The sequence below is a fragment of the Scyliorhinus canicula genome, chromosome 1, assembly GCF_902713615.1.
Source record: "Scyliorhinus canicula chromosome 1, sScyCan1.1, whole genome shotgun sequence".
Classification (NCBI taxonomy): domain Eukaryota; kingdom Metazoa; phylum Chordata; class Chondrichthyes; order Carcharhiniformes; family Scyliorhinidae; genus Scyliorhinus; species Scyliorhinus canicula.
The window spans coordinates 252,752,449-252,771,702 of NC_052146.1; the positions used below are offsets into that span (position 1 = coordinate 252,752,449).

The window sequence follows — 19,254 nt, forward strand, 5'->3', positions numbered from 1 at the left end:
GAACGGGCATCTCAGAGCTATGCTCTCCGCATCCAGAAAAATAGTTGAACAAAAAGGTGAAATGTTTTTGTTTAACAAAGGGCTGTTGTTAATGGTGACCAGAGAGATCAAAGTCAGGGAAAGTTGCTTTGCAGTTCTCAAGCATGGACTGCAATTCTTACGCTAATACAATCAAATTAAGAGCCAGGTAAGGGTGCTCAATGGATTCTACATTTGTCGGGATGCTCATTCAAAAATGTGCGTGTGTGTGTGACATAAAACACACCAAAAAGCACAACACAAAATCCTTGACAGGATAAAAGATCTCAAAACAACAGATCCAGCTTTTGCCCAGTTTGGTTGAGATGCTTTGTAATTTCTCCAGATGAGATAGGCGAAGAAGGTATTGACCGAATCAATACACAGAAAGAAAGAAAGTGTGAAAGACAGAGATGGTGGAGAGAGAAAAAGAGAGAGAGGCAGACAGCTAGAATGAGAGAGCAAGGAAAAGAGATCAAAACACGAGTGAAAGAAATTAGAAATCAAGAGCAAATATGACACAGAGAAATGGCATAATACAGAACATCCATTTTTAAAGTTAGCTTTAAAGAAAACATATCAAAAGCTCCAGACACAAAATGTTAGCTCCCTTCTCTCTCCACAGATGCTATCAGACCTGCTGAGATTGTCCAGTGTCATCTGTTTTTGTTTCAGATTCCAGCTTTTATCTGTTTCTATCAAAAGTCACACTGATGAGCTAAAATGGCATACTTTAAATGGTAGATAAGTTCTTGAAAGGTAGAGGGGAATGAGTCAGATCAGCCATGATCTTATTAAGTGGTGGAGCTGGCTGGGGCTGCTGAGTGACCCATTCCTGGTCCTAATTCAGATGTAAATTACAGTCAGAATATCAATGAATAGTATTAAATTTGATTATACCTCTTGAGCTTTTGTTGGGCACCTTGTCCTAGGGGTAATGGCTAGAGAGCGGTTTCAGTTTTAACACAGTGACCCTATTCAATAAACAAGCAAAGAGATGACCAGCTGGGTCAGTGTTAGGTCCATCAATGCACAAGGTGAAAAGTATGTAAATGCCACCTTTCAAATTATTAAGAATTCTGTAGCAGACTAAAGATTAAAATGCCACTATCAATCAAAAGTAACTAGATTAAGCACCAGTTTTAAAAAAAGCGGGACTGAAAATCCCCAATGGACAAAACTCAACCTAGGAAGCACAGCAAACCTTTTAGGGACTCTTGACACAACAAACATTTTCAACGCGTGGTATTTCACTTCCCATGATACCGACTCAAGACCTTGCTTCCATTACACTGCTGGTAAACATCATCTTTCCTGCCATAAATGTTTTAAAATATTTTGATTATTCTCTCCAAATTTTAGACGTAGAAATCAGACCAGCAAGAGTCCACATGTAGTATTAAATTTCAACCTCACTGACTCCCTGAATTTCTCCACACTTGAGAGAATGTTAATTACTCGTTTTATGTTTCAACCAATGTTTATTTTAATCCACTTAGTAAAGCTAAGCACTGCAAACTATAATTACTATTGGACACGAAATGCTGATTAATAACAAATGCAGGCCTTCCAAAAAAAGAGCACAACTAGACTTGCCATTCTTTTCAATAAGTATCAACTAAGTACCTAAAAGACAAGTACGGGGTAGAAAGAATCAGATGATGCATTAGCACTTTTGAGGAAAGCCCAATCTAGCTGTAAATTGCACAAGACAAGCATCCACCTTGTTATCATGCATGTTACATAACTGCTATCTCAAAAACAATCTACACACAAAAGAATGATCAAAGCAGTATGACACTATTAAAGTGGTGGGCCAAAAATAGCAACTCGGAACTTAGAATTTATGCCTCTGCACCGTGTTCAGTCAGTCTAATGCCAGATTGGAAGGTCAAATTTCAGAAGTTTTGAAATTCATACATACAGATCACAAAACATCAAGCATTATGAATAACAACAAAATACTTTAAAATAAACAAGCCCATCTCAAAGTTAAATTCAGGTTACTGATATCCACTTATTGTTAAATATGTCTATTTATAAAAATATGTAAACTGCTTACACTAATAAAGTTACAGATAATATAGTTGCGTGTTTTTTCCGCCACAAATATCCCCACTGGAGATGTACACAGTAAAAGTTTTTAAATTTATATAAACTCATGATTTGGGTCCTTTAGCACAACCATTTCCAACCACAAACATGATTACTGGCCGATCTACATAATGAAAACTCCTTTTAACATAAATACCCCACAAGACTCGTAACAGGATAAACCCAAAACTATTCAATTTCTTGGCTGTCTCAAAGACCCAATAGGTAGATCCCATAGTTTAGACTAAAAAAATCTGGTCTACCGTCCAGGAACACATATACTAATATACTTACAAAGGGAAACCGGGAAGGAGGAAGTGGTGGAAGGTTGCAGGGAATGAGGCAAAGTGCGAGGAGGAGAAAACAAGGAAAGGAATGGAGGTAAGTCTTTTGGGGATGGAAAAGTATCTTTGTTGATGGGATTAGAAAAATACCGCAGTGGGGTGGTTGATAATTTTGTTAAAACGTAGCTAATGAATTTGGCGGTGGGGGTGGTGAAGACATAACAATTAAACAAACCAATTATTTTTTGAACATTAAAGAAGTTACAAATTTTTTTAAAGTTATATGCCAATTTTAATACTTTCACTGGGACACAATTTTTTTTCCAAATAGTAATTAGGTTTTAATATTTCAAGTTTGAAGAGGTTAGATTTTTGTTTTTACAATTATACAAATTCAATTTTATAACACAAAAAGAGACAATTCCACTGAAGTGGTCTTTGCCAAAGTATGTGCTCCGTATGAGCCTCCTCCCATTCTAATTACTACTTTGTGCCTGTTCCCTGATCTCTCATATTTCCTTATTCCTCAAGTCTGCACTGACCCTGCCCTTAAATGCACTAATATCACCTGCTTCAGCCACATCACATTCTCATGATTTTCTGTGCAGAGAAATACTCCCTAAAATTCTTCACTGGATCAGTTAGTGGTAATTGTATATCTATGACCCCCCCTTATCCTCAAAAACAAGTGAAAATACTTTCTTGACCTTCATCCTATTAAACACCTTCATAATTTCAAGACTGCAATCAGCCCCGCCTTAGTCTTCCCTTTTCCATAGAAGAGGCTCAGCCTCCTTAATCTGTTCTGATAGTTCCACCTCTTGAATACACTTTCTCACGCTAGCACAAAGGCGGCATGGTAGCACAGTGGTTAGCACTGTTGCTTCACAGTGCCAGGGACCCAGGTTCGATTCTCCGGAGTCTGCCCGTTCTCTCCGTGTTTGCTCCAGTTTTCTCCCACAAGTCCTGAAAGTCGTGCTTGTTGGGTGAATTGGACATACCGAATTCTCCCTCTGTGTACCCAAACAGGTGCCAGAGTGCGGCAACTAGGGGATTTTCACAGTAACTTAATTTCTGGTTTAGCACATTGGGCTAAACAGCTGGCTTGTAATGCAGAACAAGGCCAGCAGCGCGAGTTCAATTCCCGTACCGGCCTCCCCGAACTGGCGCCGGAATGTGGCGACTAGGGGCTTTTCACAGTAACTTCATTGAAGCCTACTTGAGACAATAAGCGATTATTATATTATTATTATTCAGGATGAAGGTAGATTTCTCTCTTTTCTTTCCAGCGGATACTTGCTCAAACACCCATTCTGCACATAAGAACCAAGACAATGATTAGCAATATGGTATTCAAAATTAGATACGGCCACCTGTGATGCATCCCAAGTTCACACAGGCACACTTTCGAACAGCCATAGGATTCATAAGCCTGCTGGATGTTTGCTCTAAATTACATCTACTGACACCAGTAGTTGATGAGCTAACTTAACATAAACCTATATTTTCTTGATCTGAATGGGTCAGTTTTACACTCGGCAGTGCATTTGCCAGTTGAGCTACAAGTTGGGAATCCCGATGACAAATTTCACACAATCAGATTTTTTTTTTTTAAAAATAAATTGCAGCCTACTTAAGAGCAAATAACACCAACTGAGAAAAAACAATTGGAAACTACTGTATGTAGGTAAAACTCAAAACATAATTAATCCAAATCCTCAAGACCATAAATGTGTTCATTGTTCTCAAGAGAAAGTTCACATCTTTTTAGCATAAAAAAATACTTTTCATTGAGATAACTTTAATCAATGAGGAACATTATTGAAGTTTTTGGCTTTTAGAATTCAGATCAATAGACTCTTTTGAGAAACAAATGTTGATATCTTTCAAATGACCGGTATAGTTTATAAATCAACATTGTAGGGGCAGCACGGTGGCACAGTGGTTAGCATTGCTGCCTATGGCGCTGAGGACCCGGGTTCGAATCCCGGCCCTGGGTCACTGTCCGTGTGGAGTTTGCACATTCTCCCCGTGTCTGCGTGGGTTTCACCCCCACAACCCAAAGATGTGCAGGGTAGGTGGATTGGCCACGCTAAATTGCCCCTTAATTGGAAAAAATAATTGGGTACTCTAAATTTATAAAAAAAAAAAAAAATAAATAAATCAACATTGTCAAAGATCAAAGATCTTATCTAATTTCCCCATGTAAATTCTTGAGTTTCAAAGTCATGTTGAATGATGAAAGTAGAACAGCAGCAGTAATTTGTGATGTCACGACCGTTTTCAACCTGGTCTATGAGAGAGACCTACTACAAAATATTCATATACTCTTACAGATCCCCGGTCCCAACTTCCAAATGACAGTCCCAGCAATCCAAAACCACGTGATCAATGTTTTTACAGACCTCAGAAACCAGTTTGAAAAACAATGTCTGAAAGGGAAATCATTTGTCACCAATTAAATAGGAGTTTCTACACCCCATGCAGCTTTTAAATTGTAATAATAACACAATTAAGTAGGACTCTACCAGTAAAATTCAACTCCACGCAATCCCCACCCCTGACCCTGTATTCATCGCTCATTTGCCCAGACATATGTTCTTGAGCCACAAGATAAGAATCAACAATGGGGATTTTACACCAAACAAAGTGGTCCAGATGTTGACCAGCAAACAAGAACGGTCCAAGGCTTGAACTCAAGACCTTTGTATGGCACAGCGCCACATCACAAAGTGCATCAATTCATCAAACCATCAAAGGAATCCAGATTCTTTTAAAGAAAACTACTTGTTGGATCACCTGGACACAATGTCATACATAAAAACCTCATCACGTTTAAGAAGCGAAGCTAAGCTACTAAAAGATATCTGATGCAGAATGAGCCTGCAGGTTCACTCTCAAATGGACACACCAAATTTACTTATGTCCAGAGAGATTAGATACAAGATTGGCAGAACCCAGACTTAAAGATAGACCAGGTAAAAAATATAGACCAGGTACGTTGAGGAGGGGAACTGAAGTTTAATATCATGCATCTTGTAAGTATTAATCAATGTAGAAGCGTCCCATTGCTTACCCATGGAAAGCCATCTTACCCATTAGGATGCTGACTTGCAGGGTCATCTGCAACCAAATGGCATGAATTCCAGCCTTTGTACCATCTGGACAAGCAGGTCAAGGCACCAATGTCCCAGCATGTTATGGATTGTCCTTGTTAAGGGCCCTTGTTAAGGTATCAAGATACAGAGTCTGCCACAGATCAGAAGTCTGAACTTCTATGGAACAGGCACGTCACCTTAGACCCACTGCCCAGAAATTTGCGAGTCTGAAGAATTCACTTCCTGAGTTAGTGGTCGAGGTCGCAACTACGTCAAAATTGAAGATTAGATTAGATTGGATACGTAGATGAAGGCAAGAGGTTGAAGGAATATACAAACACGGGGGGCAAATGTGATTCAGAGTTATTTGCTTGTCTGTGATAAAAATGCTGACATGGAGTGGCTGGGAGAAATTGGCATTGCTATGTAGTATCATTTATTTTGATTTAAAGTGCCCAATTTGTTCTTCCAATTAAGGGACAATTTAGCGCGGCCAATCCACCCACCCTGCACATCTTTGGATTGCGGGGATGAGACCCACGCAGGCATGAGGAGAATGTGCAAACTCCACATAGACAGTGACCCGGGCCGGGATCAAACCTGGGTCCTCTGCGCTGAGAGGCAGCAGTGCTAATCACTGGGCCACATGCCACCCCTTACAACATTTATTATTTATCCTGGTCTGTGAAGTAGTTATTAAAAAGTGTAACAAATTAAATGGGGCTATGTGCAGCATTGGCTGCATGCACCCCACTGAGGCCTCTAATACAACGTGACTATATGTGGCTGAACACGCTAGCTATGGGACTTTGTTCCCAATTAGTTAAATTGCTCCCTGAATATTTCAATCTCTGTACTACACACATCCTATACTTCTAAAGTTGTGCCGAAGTTGTTTAATCGAGCTCAACCTTACTTTTCAAACTACAATGTCAAATCATAGAAATCAGATTAACTATCTAATGCACGATAGGGCTAAAGCGTACCAATCTCTTAATATTACTGTTGATAATATTGTACTGAGCATACAGTGAAATGGATGTTTCTCATGTGGAATGTGGCTCTTCACATATAGCAAGGTCATGATCCAGCAAGCCAACTTTTGTCACCAAACTGCTCTGAAAGTAATCTGCCTGAAATAGTATTCATCAAAAAAGATTCACCCATCCACAGAGACTTCTTGATTTTTATGTCTCCTTCATTAGTTGATTGTTGCCCATCCCTAATTGCCCTTGAGAAGGTGGTGGTGAGTCAGCTTCTTAAATTGCTGCAGCCCATTTATGTTAGGGAGGGTGTTCCAGGATTTTTAAGTCAGTGACAGTGAAAGAACGACAATGTAGTTTCAAGTCAGGCTAGTGTGGGGCTTGGAGGGGAACTGGAGGATGGTGGTGTTCCCAAGTGTCTACTTTCCTTGTCCATCTAGGTGGTAGAGGTTGCAGGTTTGGAAGGTGCTGTCAAAGGTGCCTTGGTTAGTTGCTGCAGTGAAATTTGTAGATGGTGCATGCTGCTGCCAATATGCATCGATGGTCTAGCATGTAGATGTTGAAGCTTGTGGATAGGGGCACCAATCAAATGGCCTGTTTTGCCCTGGATCGTGTTGAGCTTTGAGTGTTGGGAATTGCGATCATCCAACTAAAACTATATACAATCCCAGCTTTGAGTCTGTTTGCCAGATTTCCTTTTATGCTCTATAACAAACAATTCCTACTCGAATCTACAGAAGTCGCAGACTTTGAAGGCGATAACTCAGCTCTCAAGATATATTCCATTTAAAAAGAAATATTCCATGAGAAGGATGCAACAAGTATGGCTAACCAGGGAGATCAAGGGTCGTGGTGTCAATTGAAATAAAAAGACATACAATCTGCAAATGTTAGTTTTAGCCCAGAAAATTGGGAATTTTTTGGACTCCAACAAGGCATAACTAAAACATTTAATGAAGAGGAGGAAATTTGATTTCGAGAGAAAACTAGCAAGAAATAAAAAAAAACAAACAGTAAAATCATCTACAGTACAAGTACACAAAAAAGGAGCAAGTGACCAAAATGAGTGTGTGTTGGTTACGTGGGGTGGGACTGGGGGATTAATAATAGGAAATAAGTAATTGGCAGAGACTTTGAGAAGTATTTTGTATCGGTTTTCACAGTGGTATCAGTTTTCACAATGGAGGATACAAAATGCATCCCAATAAATGTAAAATCAAGAGGCAAATATGAGGGAGGAACTGAAAACTAAATCACTAAGAAAACAAATAGGACTAAAGCCTGACAAATCCCCTGGTCCTGAAAATAATAGGCTTACAATAACACTGCAATGAAGTTACTGTGAAAATCTCCGAGTCGCGACACACCGCTGCCTGTTCGGGTATACACAACGTTCAATTCATCTAACAAGCACTTCTTTCGGGACTTGTGGGAGGAAACCGGAGCACCCGGAGACAGCCCACACAGACACGAGGAGAACATGCCGAGTCCGTACAGACAGTGACTCAAGCGGGAATTGAACTTGGGACCCTGTGAAGCAACAGTGCTAACTATTGTGCTACCGTGCCTGGCCTGGATGTTACGAGTCTAAAAAGTGTGGTTGTAAACTTCCACAAATTTTGGAACAGTCTTAGCAGATTGGAAATACGGAATGGTCCCAGCGAATTGGAAAACTACAAAAGGCTCTAGGAAAGAAAAGAACCATAGGCCAAATCAGAATACAGACATGGTCAACAGTTTTAAGAAAGGGAAATCTCACTGAACCAATTTTCCTAGGGTACTTTTACAGTCTAACAAGCAGAGTGAATAAAAGGGAACAAGCAGATGTAGGGAATTTCCACCCCCATTCGGTACGGCATAAATTTCCTTATGGTCGGAAACTCTCAAAGAGAGAGGGCCATAATAGGATTTGTGACAGGGAGATCTTAGAATGAGATCCTCCACACCTCCCACTGGTGTTGTAACCTGGCTCATGCCCAGTGAAGGCATGAACCCAATTACCATTAATTTAAATACATTTTAATATTCAAAATTGGCTTCGCTCAAAATCTTCCAGCAACATCTGATGTTCCCACCCGCCGACATGATGCAAGGCCGGTCTACGCGTCTCCCAGGCGTGACCGTCACGCCAGGAAGCTTGGAGGCCAGTATAGCCTCCAGGTGGTCAGGGATATGGCAGCTGCCCCTTGGTAGTGCAAGTTTGGTCCTGCCCAGGGGCAGGACCTGAAGGCGACGCCCTAGCTAGGATTCACTTCACTTTGGGGGCAGGGGGAGGGGGGGGGGGGAAAGAGAGAGAGATGCCCGGAAGATCAGCGATCAGAAGAAGGTGAGTGGGCAGGCAGGTGCCCCGGAGGGAGCTGCCAGTGTTGATGGGGGAGGGGGTCTTTAACCAAGATTTGATGTCAGGGCGTTTTGTGGAGCTGGGCTGACCTGTGCCTTCCCCTCAGAAATGGCGCTGCAAATTATACCCTTTCTTAAAAAATGGCAAGTGTGAGAGCATCTCCACAGAAAACCGGCCTGTTTCTCTGGGGAGAAACATGCCAGTTTACAGTCAGAACCTGACACAATTCCGCCCATAGTGTATTTTCATTTCCAAAAGATGCTACATAAAAAGGTACTGCACAGAATAGAAGCTCATGGTGTTGGGGATGATAGCTTAGATAAATGATTGACTAAGGAACAGTAAACAGAGGATGGTATTTTCCCACCAGGCCGCCATGTTTTTTTTGATGGTGAAGGCAGCCCGCCAGAGGGATTTACCAGTCCTGCCGTTGTCAACGGGATTTCCCATTGTCAGTACTCCTCATCACCGGGAAACCCGTGCGCTGACATGGGACCAGAATTTCCTGCAGGCGTGAACTGCAGGTAAATCCCACCTAGAGAGTCAGGATAAATTTCAGAATGGCAAACTGTAATGAGTAAAGTGTCACAGGGATCAGTGCTGGGGCCTCAACTATTTATGATCTATATTAATGACTAAGATTAAGGCCAAATTTGCTGATGGTGCAATAGATAGCAAGTTGTAATGAGGATACAAAGTCTGCAAAGAGATATCGATAAAGGCTAAGTGAATGGAGAAACAATTATCAGATGGAGTATAATTTGGGAAAATGTGAGGTTACCTACTCGAACAAAAAGAGTAGAAAAGCAAAATATTATTTAAATGGGAAGAGATGTGTGCTGCAATGCGACGGGATCAGAGTTTCCTTGTACATGAATCACAAAAATTTAGCATGCAGGTACAGCAAGAAATTACAAAAGAAAATGGAATGTTGACCTTTATTGCCAAGGAGAGGGAGTATAAAAGTAGTGAAGAGTTGCTACAACCATAATAATAATAAAATATTAGTGTCATAAGTGGGCTTACATTAACACTGCAATGAAGCTACTGTGAAAATCCCCTAATCGCCACACTACAGCGCATGTTCGGGTACACAGCAGGAGAATTCAGAATGTGCAATTCATCTAACAAACACATCTTGTGGGAGAAAACCAGAGCACCCAGAGGAAACCCACGCAGACACAGGGAGAACATGCAGACCCCACACAGACAGTGGCCCAAGCGGGAATCAAACCCAGGTCCTTGGTGCCATGAAGCAACAGTGCTAACCACTGTCTAACGTGCCATCCATATAGAGTATTGGTGAGACCACACCTAAAGTAGTGTGTTCAGTTTTGCTCTCCTTACCCAAGGAAGGATATGCCCGCTACGCAGTTCAGATTAAGTTCACTAGGCCGATTCCTGTAATGAAGTGTTTGTCTAAAACAGTGTTCTTCAAAGTCGGGGGCATGACCCGCGGGTTGATATCAGGAGGGTCGCGGAGCCGTTGTCCGTAGCGCTCCCTATCGCGCAAATCCCCGCGCAGCAGCTGACTTTTCATAACGCCGGCTGCAAGCGGCCGGGAACATGTCCATAAAAAATTTGCTGCGGCGCGCATGCACATTCCGTGAACATGTCAAAAAAATTTGGCCACATTGCGCATGTGTGCACGATGATCGATGCGCATGCGCGAATCGGGCACGCATGCGCAGTGCGACCGCTTTTTTTTTTTTAAACGGTTGCAGCTTTTTTACAAGTTCTGTCGTGGTTTTTATTCATTTAATTTTTTTTTCATTTATTTTATTCATTTTATTTTTTTGACAAGTTTGGGGGGGGGGGTTTATTCATTTTTTTAATTCATTTTATTTTTTTGACAAATTTGGGGGGGGTTATTCATTTTTTCCATTTATTTTATTCTTTTTTTTTTACAAGTTCGGGGGGGGGGGTTATTTGATAAAAATTTTACAGAAAAAAAATTCAGAACTTTGGACAGATGAAGACTCCATACTTTCCAACACCGGAAGGCTTCACCTTCATCCAACAGGTCCCATTGGAGGAGCGTGTACGAGGGCCAAAGGGACCCAAAACCATTTCCTCCATGTTTGTCAGCAGCAAACAAGGTAAGAGAAAATGGTGGGTCGCGTAGGTCGGCCGGTTGGTAAAAATGGGTCCCCGGAAAAAAAGTTTGAAGAACACTGATCTAAAAGAGTAGTTGGACCTATACGCACTGAAATTTAAAAGATCGAGAGGTGAACTTATTGAAACATATAACATGAGGTGGGTTGACAGGGTGGGATGCTTCCCCTCGTGGATGAATCTCGAACTAGGGGGCACAGCTTAAAAATAAGGGGACTTTCATTTGGGATGGAGACGAGGAGGAATTTCTCCTCTCAGAAGATTATTAGTCTTTGGGATTCTCTTCCATAGAGTAGTACAGGCTGGATCATTGAATATATTCAAGGCTCAGTTAGATAAAATGGAGTGCGATGAGGATTGCGGGGGATGGTTATGGATTATGGGGTGCGGAGGGCAGGCAGGAAAGTGAAGTCAAGATTAAAAGCAGATCAGCCAAATTATCTGACTGAATTGCAAAGCAGACACGATGGGCCAAATAGCCTACTCATGCTTCTTATGAGCTTATAGTCATTGCCAAAACATTCTGTGAACTGCAGTTCATTCCAGAAGTTTTGAAGACTACGTCATGTGCAACTGACTATAGATATTGGGGCCTTTGACACAAATATTGTACTTTAATTTTGTTGCAATCAAATATTTTAAGTATCAAATGGAGATTGAGATTCGAGTTGCACCTTTGTAGATACAATATCGTGGGAACCTCGATTGTTCTCTCCAACTGAAGGTGGATAATAAAAATTCAAATTGACCAAGATTATCTAAATTACAGTACTGACTGTTGTTGTGGATTCGGAGAGTACTGATTCTTTCTATCTTAGATCTCACCAGCAGCACTCTCCCTCACATTGTTATCCTTCAAAAAGAGAATATCAACTTGCACAAAAACAACTAAAATATCAATTGATATTGCTGCTTCAAAGCTGCAGTTACTAGACCTGCCAGTGGTCCAAGAGAGAACAATTAAAAATAGTTACTCCAATTTTCTGGAAAAATAGTTACTTCAATGCCAACCGTTCGATACAGATAAGAGTACTAAAGCCAGCATAGGCCCACCTCTAGAACAGTGCAAGACTTCCAACTTCAAAATCAATTAAGAAAGAGCCTTATTAAAGGCATCCTTGTGCTGATGAACAAAGCTAATGTTGAATGTAGCATCAGCTGGTTACTGTACCTGTTAAAACAAGCAGGCGCTATATTAATTTCAAATCAGCAATTTGCTGAGATCGACACTGCAGAGGTTGCCAACAGAATGAGAGCGTACTGCCTTTAATTATTATAGAAGAACAGTGGTTGGCTTCAGGAAGCATTCTTGGACCATTTCTCTTGGGTTTGTGATGGGTCTGCCATTCTAAAGTTGCGTTGGGCGTTTGAGACACCAATGGATCAGGTGATTGAACAGCTATTCCACAACCTGTTAATATTGCTGACAGAAGCAAGAACAAAACCCACAAACTCCCACTAGTCCCTCATTATGCTTTTAAACTGTCTCACTAATAATTAAGAATGAATACTGTAAATTTTATAATTCATATCCAAGCCCATCTTTGCTGTAGCTGTTTTTAAAAATTATAGTTTCAACTGGCTCCCAATTTAGTACTTCTTTCATAGAGCTCCAAAAGTGCAGAAGGAGGCCATTCAGCCCATTGAGTCTGCACTGACCCGACAAAAAAGCACTCCACAGGGTCAGGTTTGCTCCCCTGTCCACCCCACCCTATCTCCGCAACCTAACCTGCACATCCCTGGACACTAAGGGGCAATTTATCATGACCAATCCACCTAACCCGCACATCTTTGGACTGTCGGAGGAAAATAGAGCATTCGGAGGAAACCTATGCAGGCAGGGGGAGAACGTGCAAACTCCACATAGACAATTACCCAAGGACAGAATTGAACCCAGGTCCCTGGGATTGCCTACTCTATTTATGAGCATGGTTATTAAGAAAGACATATTTCTGAGCAGCACAGTGGCCAGCACTGGGACTGTGGCAATGAGGACCCGGGTTTGAATCCCGGTCCTGGGTCACTGGTCCTGTGGAGTTTGCACATTCTCCCCGGGTCTGCGTAGGTTTCACCCCCACAACCCAAAGATGTGCAGGATACATGGATTGGCCACGCTACATTGCCCCTTAAATTGGGAAAAAATATATAATTGGGTACTCTAAATATTAAAAAGACACATTTCTGATCTACTCTGGTCACATTGTGCCGGATTGTAATTCCAAATTGTAAAACGTTATTTTTCATACTCTCCAACAACAATTTAATATAGTGAAACTCTAATATTTTATTTTGAAATTAATACATTAAAGTTCATTTTTAGTCCAGGTTACAACAAATAAAACGTGCAATTATTATGACTTTGTGAAAGGACTGAATTAAATGGTTTGTGATTCCAAATGGCTAAACGTGGGATTTATTTTCATGCAACTAAAAGCAGCAAAAGCTTGCCAAAGAAGTGCTGCTAAAACAAACTGCTCGTCAACAGAGCCAAATGTATCCCAAGGAAAGCAAACAATTTTCAGAGCCATAAGATGATATAGGCCAGGGGTGGGCAAACTACGGCCCGCGGGCCGCATGCGGCCCGCCAAAGGTATTTCTGCGGCCCACCAAGTCATTAAAAAAAAAAAAAAAAAAAAAAAAAATTTTTTTTTTTTTTTTTTTTTTAATTTTTTTTTAAAGGTTAATGGGTGGGGGGGCTGTTGGGTTACTTACTGGTATAGGGTGGATACGTTGACTTGAGTAGGGTGATCATTGCTTGGCACAACGTCGAGGGCCGAAGGGCCTGTTCTGTGCTGTACTGTTCTATGTTCTATATGAGGCGCCCACAATCATAACCGGGTGAAGTAATTATTTTACTTAATATACTATGCGGCCCTTTGTGAATTGTGAATTTCTGAATGCGGCCCTTGCACGGAAAAGTTTGCCCACCCCTGATATAGGCCCTGAGCAATCAATCAATCAACATCACAGAAAGTCCGACCCTGAGCAGGCAAGTGCACCAAACCAGCGTAAAGGTGCCCATTAAAGAGAGGGGACAAACAAAGATCTTACTCTCTCTTGTGCTTCAGTGTGAATCTTCTGGCTGCCATGCTCATCATTCCCCTAGAACAAGCCCATGCCTGTAATGCACATTTACAGTTTGGGAACAGTCTTGAGCCAGGGCAAGATCTGTATAATTTCACAGGATAGCCAAGTTAAACACTGCAACCCATATTAATTCTATTGGCACATCACCTGAAAATACAATCTGACACTCGAGTTGGTAGCCCCTGTGCCTCCACCTCAATATTTCAATTATGCAGTCTTTTTTCACCAACAATGAATCTACACTGGCCGCATTTCCTTTCAAACAGCAAAAATAAAAATATTGGAAATGCAAAGCTAAACTTCTGCAAAAATACTTTTTATATCTTTTAAAGTAATAAAATGTCCCAAGGATCTTCATAGAAGCATTAGAAAAAGCATTTCCACACTGGTTCATCTCCATTCTATCTAGTCATTTTCACATGACTGCTTGTGGACATTTGCTGGGTTCAAATTCTCTGCCAGATTTCTTACGTTACAACTATAACGGCACTTCAAAAATACTTTGCTGGCTATAAATGAAAAGTACTAATATAAATAAAATGTTTTTTTTTGCTGTTGCTGGGGTTGAAGTGTAAATGGATCTCAAAACAGTATTCACTCGTTCTAAATACAGGCCACATTTAAATAAATACAATTCAAATTATGATTATGTACAGATCTTAGCAAGATCTAGCTTCATTGTAGGAACACAATTTTTGACAAGGGCTGCAGTGATTTACAAAGGAAGCCCACTAACACCTCATCAGGACATCCAGGAGTCAGAATAAACGTAGGCTGGCTAACATCACCTGAACCCCATGACTAAGATTTAGCATTTTTATAATCTCTTTCCATGATCTCAGAACATCCCTAAATGCTCTGTATTGTAATGTAGAAAATGCAACAGTCAATTTGCAGACAAGGCGTTCTTTGAATATTGTCATTGGGACGTCTGCTAGACAGAATTAACGGAGCATCAGTCTATATCTCATCAGAAGGATATCACATCTCCCGTACCAGCCTCCCCGGACAGGCGCCGGAATATGGCGACTAGGGGCTTTTCACAATAACTTCATTTGAAGCCTACTCGTGACAATAAGCGATTTTCATTTCACATCTATAATACTTTTTTTTTTAAAACATGCATTCTTTAAGATGTGGGCGTCACTGGATAACATTTGTTATCCATTCCCAATTACCCTGGAGAAGGTGGTAGGGTTAGTGAGTCACCTCGATAAGCCACTGAAGTCCATGTGTTGTTTGGTAAAGCCACTGCGCTGATAGAGAAGGAGCTCCAGGATTTTGACCCAGCAATGAATAAGGAACAGCGATATAGTTCCACGGTAGGTTGATGTGCGAATTGGGAAGAAAACATGCAGGTGGTATGATCCCATGAGTCTGCTACACTTGTTCTTCTAGATGGTGGCACTTATGGAATTGGAAGGTATTATCTCAGTGTTAGCCTAGATTGTGTTCAAGCCTCTGAAATAGGGCATGAAGCCATCCAACTCAGAGGCAAGGGTGCTACCACTGAGCACACGTTGACACCCAAGTCCTAGATTCCAAGTCAGAGATGCACTGACCAGGTAGGTGCTAACTAGACGATATAGCATCCCAGGCAGGCTGAGTGGAGACTCGCATCTAGGTGGTCTCTAATGCCTATTGGTGGCTAGGAACAGGTTTTGCATATATCCTCAGTTACAAGCATGAGATTAGGTAGGTGAAAATAATTTAAATGAAAATCTGAAAAGGAGAAACGTATCCAAATATACTCAATTAGTTTTAAAATACTTACATTGAACTTTTATTTTAAAACACAATTAAATAGTGCTTTTCATGACCAATAGACACCACTAAGTGCTTTACAGCCAATGGAGTTCCTTTGAAGTGTAGTCACTATTGTAATGTAGCCAACTATGATTTGTATCTCTTAGATTTTACAAGAAAGCCAAGACAATGTTGTGGTTTTGAACAGCAAATGGTAAAACAAAAATTATCAAAACATAAGATCATCCAACACTATAGCAAAAACAATCTGATTTACACTTTAGGTTTACTTAGAGGCAAAGTTATCACAAGCACTTCTCTAAGAAAAACAAATAATAAGATTGTCCATGATCTTTTTGTTTCAGCCCAAGCTCCAAATTGTTTTTCATAATAAAAAAAGTTACCATCTAGCAAGCCATCATCCACTACTGGACCTCCTTTGAAGATGTGAGAGCATTAACCCAAGGTTAATTTAGTCGGGTGTTTACATCACAAATTTCCCCTGAATTTGAACTCAGGCATACCCACAGGTCACATGTTTCAAATTGCAAGTCCATTACAGTTGATTACTACATCAAGTGGATCAGGGGACAAGTGGGAATTCAGGCCAGATTGCAGATACTATAGTGACTGAATGTGCGGAATGTTTCAGACTTTTAACATTTTTAATCCATTTGAAAAGGCATGTTAAATATAAAATTATAGTAACAGAATTACAAATGTGGAATTAGAGGTTCCATTCAAAACCTTACAGAATATTTATTAAAAGTGTTAAAATTATATTGTAAAACTGCAAGTTTTGTGACAAGATCCATTCACTCTTAAGTGCTAGCTCAAAGTCAGCACTATCCTTTGTTTCCAATACTTCCAGCAGGAAAACAAATCATTTGCAATGGCACAGAAGCCAACTTTGAACAAAAGGCTATCGTTTTATGAAACAATCCAATCTCTGAATTCAGGCAATAGGTTCAAACACCCTATCCCTATTTCGTGGTTTGGGCAATCATTTGAACCCTTCGGAACAATTCCTTGTAATTAGGTAATCATTGTCCTGCACAAAAGAGTCATCACCTTGATGTCTCAGTTCAGTTAAAAAAAATTAAAAGAAAATCAGCTTGGTAACATCTCGGCTTTTTTTATTTAAAAAAAAAAACTTATTTTCTGGTAAAAGTGGCGTTTCAGAAGACAGCATTTTCCATTTTCACATTTGCTCCGGTGACTGGATTGACTATCGAAACGCGCGACGGTCTCTTTAAATACGGCAACAAAGCCCGGGCTGAAGTTAGCTTTTTTTTGCACGCGGGTCATAGATTCCAGTCTTGGCATTTTGAAGAGTTAAATATAAATGTGTTAAAGTAAAAGGCTGCAGAATCTTGGCTTTGCAACCGCCTCTCCCCTCACCTCCCCTTCTCCCTTCATTTTTTCCCTTCTCTGGGAAGGCTGAAAAGGAGCTGCCGAGATAAGTGCTGGCAGTTGTGAAGCAGACAGCCTCCCTTTAAGAGGCATGTCTGACTTGCTCTTTCAACCCTCTCAAGGACGAGTGGAAATCTTGCATCAAATACTTTTCTCCCTCTGGTGTAACTATCCCCCCCCCACCAATTACCACCACCTACCACCCCCCAACCACCACCTACCACCCCCCAACCCAACACATTCAAACAGATAGACAAGCTCTTGGAGTGAACAATCTCGTTTCCTCACCACTTACCTGTTACATGTCTAGATTGTGTCTGGTTAGTAGTCCATAAGCACAGCAGCTCGCTCCCCTCCAAAAACTTTCCAAATGCGTTTCTTTTGGTTTGAAGAAAAAAAAAGTTTCCCACAAGTGGAGATTGGCACGGTAATCCCGTTCTGGATAAAGGGTCCACTCGTCTAAAGGGAGCACGCCACAAGAAAAAGCGTTTGAAGTTACACGGAGGGAGAGAGAGCCTTACCTCATCCGCTCAAGAACTACTTTTGTTTGGTTAAACTTTCTTTTCCCACCAGCAACAGCCTCCCTTTTCCCCCGAACCTTTTTTTTTTCTCTCTCTCCCCCCCCCCCCCCCCCGGTTGTTGCTTGTTTGTTTGTTGTGCTGCCTGGCTCCAAACAGCTGCCAGCGGTCTGAGAGTCTGCCCTGTGATCGCCAAGTTTGCTTTTTCTATCCTTGTGCTGCTCCCCCCCACCCACACATACACACCCCCCTCTCTCTTCCCTTGTAGCCGAGACTATTTTCGATGAAATAACATGGTCAGAGTTTGTGGATTTGAAAAAAAAAAGATCTGCGCCTCGTGACATCAGAAATGTGGAATGTCTGGAATGTGAACTGATGAAGGGCTGAGAGATGTCGTTTGCTCCTTAATGGTCACACAGCGAAAACACACCCCAGCCAACGTCGATTTAAAGCTGTACCGCAGGCGCTGCTTTAACCGTTTAGTGATATGATGACTCCCCCCGCCAAACCCCACACAATATTTTAAGAGGGTGGGAGGATTAATATGAAAGTGTGCCTTTTCCTGTTTGTCCGGATCAGCGTCAGAATCTACCTTCGGAGTTCTTTGGGCATCTCTAAAATAATGTATTCTGAAAGCCATGCATTTTCTTTCTTCAGGAATTGCATGTCGTTCGACAATCGTGTGTACTGTGTGGAGACGCTGTCGAGCGATGACACTAACTCCAGCAGAGCTAGCTCACGGACGACACCGTGTGGGCTTTAAAGGCTTCACCGAGTTGATGTGTTTTTTTTTAAACGATTTGCGTTGATATTGCGTCTTCCAGGATGTCCCCAGCCCGCTCTACACCCAAGCGACCTTTTATTACACCATTTTTTATTTCATTTGTTTTTGGCCCCAACTCTCGTGACCCCAAAATATTAAACCTGCAATGTTTCTATTCACCCTTAATTTCTCGACTTTTTTTTCTGTTTGAATACCTATTTTACAACCCTTGCTTCACTTTACTTAGACTTCAGCTTATCCAGATTTCTGATGAAAGATATTCCAACCGAAATGTTGACAACAGCACCTTGCATTTATATAGCTCTTTAACATAGTCCTAATGCATTTAACTGGAATATTATCACACATTAAGACAAGTGACCAAAACATTGTTCCAAGTCGTAGATTTTAAAATATGGGGGGGGGGGGGGGGGTCTTAGTGGATAAGAGAGGGGAAGATTTTTAGAAAGGGAATTACAGAGCTTAAGGCCAAGGCAAGGTAATTTGTGGAGCAATGAAAGTTGGTGACATACAAGAGGCCAGAGCGGGAGAGATACACAGATCTGCAGAAGCCCCAATGTAAACGCCTGTGAAGAATACCTTTTGTATGGTATATGCATCACTTCAACCAGCGACGTGCTTTTCCCCTGATTCCCATTGACTCCAGTTTAGCTGGGGCTCCTTGATGCCATACTCAGTCAAATGCTGCCTTGATGTCAAGGGCAGTCACTCTCACCTCACCTCTGGCATTCAGCTCTTTTGCCCATGTTTGAACCAAGGCTGTAATCAGGTCA

General features: G+C 41.3%; 1 protein-coding gene across 2 annotated transcripts in view; it reads right to left on the reverse strand.

Moving 5' to 3' along the window:
- Window positions 1-18,309, reverse strand: part of LOC119973426 (tyrosine-protein phosphatase non-receptor type 14-like) — a 332,770-nt gene extending 314,461 nt beyond the window's left edge. The window contains exon 1 of one of the 2 annotated variants that reach the window (XM_038811552.1): window positions 18,290-18,309. The gene's annotated coding sequence lies outside the window, so the exon portion shown is untranslated. Of the gene's footprint in view, window positions 1-17,474; window positions 18,153-18,289 lie in introns of those variants that run through there. The other variant, XM_038811532.1, reaches the window with a different exon arrangement.
- Between the last annotated feature and the right edge of the window lie 945 nt (window positions 18,310-19,254).